Genomic DNA, 10698 nt, shown 5'->3' on the forward strand with positions numbered 1-10698 from the left:
CTTGCAGCCTAATAGGCTATGACTATAAATTCACACAGAAGACATTATTGCTTAAATAAAATTACACATGTAACTACGAGTGTAGTTACTGACATAAATAAATGCTCTATAAATGATAGCTACTAGTATTAATATTGAAATCTTTTGAAATCTCAATGACTAGGATGTAATTCAGTTCTCTGACCACCTGGGAGTGATTGAAACTAAAGACCTTTTAAAGGATTTCAGATCATTCATTATGATGATGCATTTTATGGCTGAATAAATCAGTAGCTATTACCTTTTGGGGGAAAAGTGAGGAAAGGAATGTTATGAAAAAGGTCACAGATGTGAATTTTATGGACAGTTTTATTAAAAATCCATTAGATGGCAACAGTAGTTCACAAAGTTGTTCTGCTATTTTACATTGCTACCTACAGGTGCTGAATGACGGCATAAAATCACAGAAGCATAGAATATAAGGTCTTCCAGAGCCTGTGAAAGTACACAACACCATAATTAGGCACATAGAAGGTACTCAAATGCTAGCAAGTTTGTTCCCTTCCAATGAAATTGTATATAGTCCAACTTCTCAATTTTTAAATGAAGAAATGAGAGAGTGACTTGCCAAGGTTATGCAGGTTTATTTTTCTGGTTGAATAGTACTTACAATGTCTACAAAATGTCTCAGAAGACTCAGATGATGTTCTTCGTTTTGAAACAAACTGACGAACCCTGAGAGGAGCACTTGGGACATAAAACAGTACAAACAATGAGAGCTTCCTCTCCTTCAACAGTAAAGCAAACAAAAGCAGACTACATAACAACTTACAGAAATCCCATCCTTTGAACAAAGACTCACCTATTGCTGCGCCTGCAACTCCTCCACTCCCACCAACTTTCCTCTAACCAATGTTCCTGCAAGAAAATGTCTCAAACAGTCACCCACTCTCCTAGAGCTAAATGAGAGTTTTATTCAAATGAGACTTTTATCCAACCATTTCCCAAAGGCAGGAATTCCTTGTCCAGCATCTCTAACAGATAAGTTTTATGTTCCACAGGCTAAAAATCCCCAGTTCTTTCAACAATTCTTTGTATGAAATTATTTTCTGAAACTTCTAAATGCACCATAATCTAGCAGAGTCAATACTGATGTAATCAAATATGATAAATTTGATTATTAGTCCTGATTTTTTTTCCCTCTCTTGTTAATAAAATTGTATAACCACACACTTTGCCAGGTACATTTGTAGTATGCTCTTAATGTGCATTGTGTATACTTAGCCTTATGACTTGATTTGATCAATAAGAGATTAGTGAAAATGATGCCAATAGATGTTTAAAATGTGTGTGCATGTGTGGCGATTCCTTAAGGACCTAGAAATAGAAATTCCATTTGACCCAGCAATCCCATTACTGGGTATATATCCAAAGGATTATAAATTGTTCTACTATAAGGACACATGCACACGAATGTTCATTGCAGCACTGTTTACAATAGCAAAGACCTGGAACCAGCCCAAATGCCCATCGACGATAGACTGGACAAGGAAAATGTGGTACATATACACCATGGAATATTATGCAGCCATCAAAAATGATGAGTTCATGTCCTTTGTAGGGACATGGATGAACCTGGAAACCATCATTCTTAGCAAACTGACACAAGAGCAGAAAATCAAACACCGCATGGTCTCATTCATAGGCGGGTGTTGAACAATGGGAACACATGGGCACAGGGAGGGGAGCACTACATACTGGGGTCTGTTGGGGGAAAATGGGGAAGGGATGAGGGGGTGGGGAGGTAGGGAGAGATAGCATGGGGAGAAATGCCAGATATAGGTGAAGGGGAGGAAGGCAGCAAATCACACTGCCATGCGTGCACCTATGCAACAATCTTGCATGTTCTTCACATGTATCCCAAAACCTAAAATGCAATTAAAAAATAAATAAATAATAAATAAAAATTAAAAAAAAGAAATTTGAATAAAAAGTATTGAACAAAGGAAAGAAAAAATAAAATGTGTGTGCATGATTTGGCTTGTCCTGTTGCCCTTCTGTGATCTATCATGAGAAATATGCAGTCAGATTAGTTCTGCAGTCTAAGAAGAAGGAATATGAGGAATATACTGAATTACAATTCATGGTGTACCCAAGACTAATCAAGTCAAAGTCCTAGTCATAGATTTATCAAATGATTCACAGACCCATAATAAGAAATACATTTTTTGTTGTAAATCACTGTGTTTCTGCAATGAATTATTACATAGTATCATTTCAACAATAGCCAATTAATACACCAACAAAGACCCTCAGTGGTTGACTACTGACAATAGCCGTAGAGTTGCTCAGAATCTAGATATGGTATCGTCTAACTAGTGGGTTTCTTCATTCTTTTTATTAAAAGCTTTTTTTATTTTTCTTCTATGGAAGTCATTCTTAATGTGTGACAAACTTTAGTTTTACATTTTCCCTTTTGATAAATTACAATCGTGAAACTTTAAGTGGGCTGAAAGGATTCTCCACTGAGCTCCTGATTTGCATAAGTTGTTCTAATACTGGACAAAATGACAATTTACTCAAATGGAAATTTTCTGCAGAAGAGAAAGGTGGTTTATAACATGGAGACTTTCCTTAAAACTACACTGAATCTTGCAAATGCTCCTTGAGAAAGTTTCTGTAGAAATTCGTTTCAAGATTTTCATTTTCTTTTTTAGCTTACATGCTTTAATTGTATTGTAGAACAAATTATATTTTCCAAACATCGATAAAATTCTTAACAATGAAACTGAGGGAAAATTTTTAAAGAAGATTTGATGGCTATGGGGGTTATAACCCTAAAGAGCCAAATTGTCAGAGGATCACAATTAGTGTTCTTTTTTTTTTTTCATTTGTTTTTCAGCTGCAACTACTTAGGGAACCCAAAAGTGCACCTGCACTTTGCCACTGAATATCCCTTAAAAAAAAGCAAGTGGTCAATTATGTTGGCAAGTGGCTAATTATGCACACCAGGAGCCAAGTGCAGAAGCAAAAATGTGCACCCCAAAACAGGAAAACTTCTTTAATATGTTGAGTCTCAGGGTGACTTACACATACTGTGTGTTTACCATTTAATGAAGGAAGCAACAATCATGACCAGATATTAACAAGCATTTGTATATCTATGTAGGTATTTATGACTATTTTCAATTAATCATTGTACTATGGAGATACAGAGATAAACTCTTTTTTCCCTCAAGAAACTTAGAATTTTGCTGAGATAAGGTGTGTGTACACATGGAACAAAGACAATAAAGACAGTGTATTAGACATTGGCTCTTTACACAATATGTTTAAAATAAAATAAACTGCAGTGTCCTAAATCAGCAGCTTTCAATGTCCATTATTAGCAAGAATCATACAGTGCCCAAACTCATATATAGGTTTCTTGAGTACACAATATAACATAAAATTGGAAAAAGCAAGAGAATTTCAAAAGAGAGAGAAGAAGATGGAGAAGTCTCTTTATTTAATATTTATTTTTATTGCAACTATTTTTATTTCTGTTTAATGCTCCAGAATTTATGGTTTTATAAAACTGTAGGGATTATGAAGGAGAAAACATTCTTATTTTATTTATTTATATCCTCCCTTTTGATACTGAATAAAGCCTATTAGCACTGCTGTTTAGAAGGTTTGAAAATAAGTAACATGTCAAAAGCACAGAACAAAAAAGCAATCACTTGAGAAGCCATGGGCTTCTTTTCATGTTTTTAAAAAAAGTCAGAAACAAATGTAGCTTTACTACTTGTCCCCTTACTGATTTAATCCAATTTTAATCTAAAATATTAATCAATGTTACAACCAGCCTATAATTGCAAACAGTTATTCTAAAGTTTCAAACTTATTATAGGATAGCCTATCATACAATTCTTTTTTTTAGAAAGTCTCGTTCTGTCTTCCAGGCTGGACTGCAGTGGCGGGATCTCGGTTCAATGCAACCTGTGCCTCCCGGGTTCAAGTGATTCTCCTGCCTCAGCCTCCCAAGTAGCTGGAGTTACAGGCACCCACCGCCACGCCTGGCCTAATTTTGGTATTTTTCATAGAGACAGGGTGTCACCATTTGGCCAGGTTGGACTCAAACTCCTGACCTCAAGTGATCTGCCTGCCTCAGGCCCCCGAAGTGTTGGGATTACAGGTGTAAGCCACCAGCCAGGCCAGTCTATCTGCAATTCTGAATTGCCCCTGTAATTCTGTCCATAACTCCCAGTATCCAAGGGGATTGTGTTAGGAAGACAGCACCAGGAGACTGTCCTAGCAATTGACTACCTCCCACCATTCTTCCAATTTATTTGCATTTCTTTTAAAATGTAAATAGGCTGGGGGAGAAAGACGTTTTTAAAGACCCTAAAGCTTAGACAAGTATTTATTGAGCTGTTACTATTTACAAGTCATTGCTGTGGAAAAAAGGAAATGTAATGCCAAGCTTATGTTCTTAGTAAACTTAGCACATTGCTGTTATTCATGTATTTAGCCTGAATTATTTTATTCATATGATCAGACATTTTTATTCTCAGAGTCTTCACAATATCTAGATTATATTGAAGCATTTCTGAGGAGGGGAGGCCTGGAACAAAATTTGGTATTGCCAGAGAGTGAATATGGAAAATGACAGAAGCATGATGGTCTGGATTAGGGAAGTAGAAGTGAGTGAAAGAGAAAGAAAGGAAGACAGTAAAAACAGACTTTTGAATACTATTTTACAAGGTTTCTGTGTCTCCTAGACAATAAAGGACATGAGGATAAATCTGTTTGTCATGTTTCTATCTCCTCCAATAGACTGTGAGGGCAGAGAATATCGTTTTACCTCTAAGGCCTATCCCAGTATCTGTTATATAGTAGATATTCAAGAAACATTTGTTGAAGGAAAAAAAAATGCAGGTATCCATTCAAATTAGGAATAATTGCTGTTTTCGAATCTATTTCTACTTATATTTAAGTCAGTGGCGGCCATAGTCTTAAACTGCTCCTACATTAGGCAAATTATGCTCATAACACAACTTGTTCAAGCAATGTCTAGTTTTAATTTTCTCTTTTCCATAGGTGACTTGAGAAGGAGCATGAACTGTCCAGTTCACCTCAGTCATTGCTACCCCCTACTATCTAATGTCCAGTCTATATCACCTCCTGAAATTACTTGTTCTGGCCTAAAGGCATTTGCAATTGTGAGCCTCTAAAATATAATTTAGTCCCCACCTCAGCATTTTGCTCTAGAATTGTTCTTATCTGTCTTGCCTCTTATTCTTTCTCTTCCCTCCCCATCAACTTTCTCCTCTCATTTATTAAAAAAAATGTTATTTGATTACTTGCTATGAACTAGATCCTGTGTGGTAGGTACTACTGTGACAAACAGAAGATAAATTCTCTGTCCTGGGAGAGCTGACAGTATAGTTGGGGAGACTGACAAGTAAATAAACTCTTATGACACACCTTGATTACAATTATGACTAGCACTCTATAAGAATGTATAACTACTCATTCATTTATCTGTTTGATTTTCTTCTTCAACCATTTATTTTCTTTCCCCTTTTGTTTTTCTTATTTTTTTGGAACTAAGAACTATTTTGAATACAGGACTGAGATAAGTTGGGTCACAATTACTGCTAATTCAGAATGGGAGAAAATAAACCATCTATATATTTATTCATTCTTGCCAAATAACATAATGAAAAGCACCTAGAATTTGGAATATAACATAGGTATGAATTATTGTTCTATTGGTGAATAATTTATATAAATGACTTAAACTTTCTAAAATTCAGTTTTCTAATTTGTAAACTGAGGATAATGGAAACTGTCTTAGATTTGGTGTGTTAAAGGATTCAATATGATATATGTGAAGCATGTTATACAGTGGTAATCATTATTAGTAGCTCTTTTTATTCATCCTTTCAACATATTGAGTACCTATTTTATGTCAGGTATGTCTCTAGATTCTAAGGAAATAATGTCCAGTCCCTGACTTCAGGGATTGGAAGTCTAGTAGTGATTGTATTCTAAGACAGATAACTGAAATCATTGCTTTAGCACTTGATTATAAAATGAAAATAATTATGTAAAAAAGTAGATTGTGTTTACTTAATTTTTATAATTTACTAAATTTTGTAATGTTTGTGCTTTCCAATTAACAATTTCAAATAGAATCTTTAATTTTCTTAAATTGTAGATATAACACTAATAGACTTTGGAAATCCTCATCTTTTAGAGTTTGATTATTGTCATAGGTCCCAGATCCTGGCTCTTTCTAATTTTGAATTCATTACCTCCTTTCTAGATTCTCAAAACTTAGGATACTCTACTATGTGACCACACACACACACACACACACACACACACACACACGGTGGGGAGGGGGAATATACCTGTTTGTAGAGGTAGCAAGTGCCATAGGGAATCATTATAGTGCAGTGGTGAATAGCACAGATTCTAGAGCCAGATGTCTAAGTTGAAAACTCACTCTAGTATTTATTAGTTGTAAAATCTTAAGAATTTAATACAACTTCTCTGATCTAAGTTTCCCCATCTTCAAAATGAGGATGGAAATAATTTCCATATTTTATAGGTATTATGAGGATTCGATTAGTTAATATATATAACATACTTAGGATAATAGTGCATAACGAGTGCTATATAAGCGCTAGCTATTACTGTTGATTGTGTCAGAAATATAAAAGTGACTTTATTAAAGCCATACCTTTCTGATCCATATCTGGTATTAAAATGGAGAATATAAGAATCTTTGTTGTGCACCGTCGCGTCCCGCCCTGTCCCGCCCAGTCCCGCCGCCACGGGCGCCAGCATGAGCTCCACGCAGTTCAACAAGGGCCCCTCGTACAGGCTGTCGACCGAGGTCAAGAGCCGGCTCCTGTCCAAGTATGACCCACAGAAGGAGGCAGGCAGAGCTCCGAAGATGGATCGAGGGACTCACCGGCCTCTCCATTGGCCCCGACTTCCAGAAGGGCCTGAAGGGCGGGATCATCTTATGCACACTCATGAACAAGCTACAGCCAGGCTCAGTCCCCAAGATCAACTGCTCCATGCAGAACTGGCACCAGCTGGAAAACCTTTCCAACTTCATCAAGGCCATGGTCAGCTACGGCATGAACCCCGTGGACCTGTTCGAGGCCAATGACCTGTTTGAGAGCGGGAACCTGACGCAGGTGCAGATGTCACTTCTCGCCCTGGCGGGGAAGACCAAGACTAAGGGGCTGCAGAGAGGGGTGGACATTGGCGTCAAGTACTCAGAGAAGCAGGAGCGGAACTTGGACGATGCCACCATGAAGGCCGGCCAGTGCGTCATCAGGCTGCAGATGGGCACCAACAAATGTGCCAGCCAGTCGGGCATGACCGCGTACGGCCCGAGGAGGCATCTCTACGACCCCAAGAACCACATCCTGCCCCCCATGGACCACTCCACCATCAGCCTCCAAATGGGCACCAACAAGTGTGCCAGCCAGGTGGGCATGACCGCTCCCGGGACGCGACAGCACATCTACGACACCAAACTGGGAACCGACAAGTGTGATAACTCCTCCATGTCCCTGCAGATGGGCTACACGCAGGGCGCCAAGCAGAGCGGCCAGGTCTTCGGCCTGGGCCGGCAGATATATGACCCAAAGTACTGCCCACAAGGCACAGTGGCCGACGGGGCTCCCTCCGATGCTGGCGACTGCCGGAGCCCGGGGGAGGCCCCTGAATATCCCCCTTACTACCAGGAAGAGGCGGGCTACTGAGGCTCCCAGCACACTCTCTCCCCACGCCGTCTCCCCGTCTGGGTTTCTGGGATTTTCTGTGTTATCTTTTTTTATTAACCTGTTCAGTGCTGCCAATCAGCCGAGGGTCTGTGAGTGGCTCCTGGGATCAGGCAGCAGGACTTTCTCCCCCTTGCCTTGGTCCTTCGCAGGACTGAGCCACCGGGCTGGGAGGGGAGGGGTCAAGGCCGTATCCTGATGCCTGTAGGGTCAGGGTCCCTGCTGGCCCGTCCAAGCTGTGAGCCGAGCTGTGCTGGGGAGAAGAGACCTGGGCTTGGAGGGAACTGGTCCCTGAAGACTTCTGGTTGCCTCGTCTCTTCTCATTGTGTCACCCTATCAGTTTGTGGTTTCTGTACCCACAAAAGTTTCAGGAAGTAGTAACAAAAGAAAAATACTTTTTTCCCCCCAAGGAATGGGGCGGGGACAGTGGAGAGGGTGCTGGGCAATGAATCCCCTGGAAAGGGGGCCTGGCCAGGATGCTGAATGTCTCAGGCTCCCAAGTGGCTGGGTTTCCCTCCGACCCTCAGACCTGCCCCGGGGCCTGGTTGGGAAAGTGAGGCCTGTACAAGGAAGCGGAATTCTGAGTTGTTGGGGCCAAGCCTGACTCCCCGTCTCCATGCCACCCCGCCCTCCCCGTAGCCTCAGTGGGTTTTTTTTTTAGTTGTTGCCGTGGCACAGCCTGGAGCAATCTTCGCTCACTGTACCTCCACCTCCCAAGCTCAACGGATTCCCCGGCCTCAGCCTCCCAAGTAGCTGGGACTGTAGGTGCTCCACCACGCTGGCTAATTTTTGTATTTTTGGTAGAGACAGGGTTTCACCATGGTGGCCAGGCTGTTCTCGAACTCCTGGCCTCAGATGATCCCTCTGCCTCGGCCTCCCCAAGTGCTAGGATTACAGGCGTGAGTCACTGCGCCCGGCCCTTCAGTAGGTTTTCAGGAGCCCCAGCCGTCCTCCTCCCCTTCTGGGCCTGACCAGCTATACTACTCCACCTCGGGCAACACACCCCACCAAGTACTGCACAGGAACCCTCACCCAGGGGCCCTGCTCCATGAGATAATGTGAAACCCAACTGTGGACCAAACGCAATAAAACCTCTGTTTGTAAGAAAAAAAAAAAAAATCTTTGTTGTAATTACTCTTAATTGGAGGGCAGGCGGGCTTATGGAGCAGGGAAAGAAAAAAATTGACATTCTTATTTTTCAATGGGAACAATACTAAGAGTATATTTGCTCCAGTAATGATGAGTAGATCCAATGGGGGAATGGGTCTTTCACGGGAGAAGACAGGCAGGAGGGAGGAAGGATGCTTTATGTGATAGTCAGACTTTGGTAGGGTTTTGTAGAGCTAGGGGAGCCAAGAGTAACTGCAACAAACCCAGGGATAAGTAGCTAAGATTAATTTTACTCTCTTCAAAGTGTTTCTCAGAGGAACATAGAGGCCTTTAGTATGAAAATGTTGTTATTTATTCATTCCACATACTGAGTATTGTTGTATCAGAATGAAGTGTCTAGACTTGGAAGGACTTCAGAAAACTACTGTGTGTTAAAATTAGGTCATTATGATAGTCATGGATTCGTTTTTCCTTTCTTTCCAAATTTAGTGGCTGTCTTCTCTAAATCTGTTGAAAATAGGAAAGAATAATTCATGTAATTTAAAATCAGCTTAGAATGTTATCTTTCAAATGAAATTATGTTTTAACCACTAGGTCTTTAATTGTGTTAGTGTTCAATCTTTATATATACAGTTTTTGTTTTTGTTTTTTTTTTGTGAGATAGAGTTTCGCTATTGTTACCCAGGCTGGAGTGCAGTGGCGCCATCTGTGCTCATTGCAACCTCCACCTCCTGGGTTCGAGTGATTCTCTTGCCTCAGCCTTCTGAGTAGCTGGGATTATAGGCTCGCGTCACCATGCGCAGCTAATTTTTGTATTTTTAGTAGAGACGGGGTTTCACCATGTTGACCAGGATGGTCTCGATCTCTTGACCTCGTGATCCACCCGCCTCAGCCTCCCAAAGTGCCAGGGTTATAGGAGTGAGCCACTGCGCCCGGCCCAATCTTAATTTTTTTCACAATTGAAATTGTACAGCAAAAAAAGATTCTCAAAATTATATAATTGTAAATGTGGGTGTCCTCAAATTGCTAACACATTTTTTAATTAGCTTTGCATTATAAAGATCACTGTTCCAAATACCCTAAAATATTCCTTTATTCCTTTAAACTAGAAGAAACTCCAATTACAATAAAAGTATTCAACTGTTTTTGCTGTAATTTGTTGTAATACTAGGGAATTTTAATAACTTCACTTTTAAAACAAAAAAAAAAAGATCAATGTATTTTATTTATTTATTTATTGAGTTTGAGATAAAGTCTCCATCTGTTGCTCAGGCTGGACTGCAGTGGGGCAATCTTAGCTCACTGCATTCTCAGCCTCCTGGGTTCAAGAGATTTTTGTGCCTAAGCCTCCTGAGTAGCTGGTACTACAGGCATGCACCACCATCCCTGGCTAACTTTTGTATTTTTTGTAGAGATGGGAATTCACCATATTGGCAAGGATGGTTTTGAACTTTTAACCTCAGGTGATCCACCCGCCTTGGCCTCCCAAAGGATTAATATATTTTAATCAAGGCTAGTATGACTGCAGTTAACATCTAGCAGTCTGTGTGATTTATACCAAGATATTTTATATTTTAGCTTTTCTTATAGGAGACATTCTAAGTGCAGTTAATTTGCATAAGCATAGTATATAAAAGGCAATTTTTTTTAAATTTGTAATAAGATCTAACATTCGACCTAATGATAAGACCAAAACAATAGTTCTTATATAACATATAATTATGCTCTGAAGCTCTAGATACTTCAAGGTATTATCAAGGAAAATAATAATACATTTCAAATATAAAACAGTTGTAGAAATAATAGTACATGCAGCATC

At 39.9% G+C, this 10698-nt stretch overlaps 1 pseudogene across 1 annotated transcript; it reads left to right on the forward strand.

The window, feature by feature from the left end:
• The first annotated feature begins 6783 nt into the window (after positions 1-6783).
• On the forward strand, positions 6784-8367 carry LOC108294660 (annotated as a pseudogene). The gene has a single exon (XR_001821115.2). The product of XR_001821115.2 is annotated as a calponin-2-like (transcript).
• Positions 8368-10698: the final 2331 nt, after the last annotated feature.

This window comes from Cebus imitator, unplaced genomic scaffold, assembly GCF_001604975.1.
Source record: "Cebus imitator isolate Cc_AM_T3 unplaced genomic scaffold, Cebus_imitator-1.0 Scaffold595, whole genome shotgun sequence".
Taxonomy (NCBI): Eukaryota; Metazoa; Chordata; class Mammalia; order Primates; family Cebidae; genus Cebus; species Cebus imitator.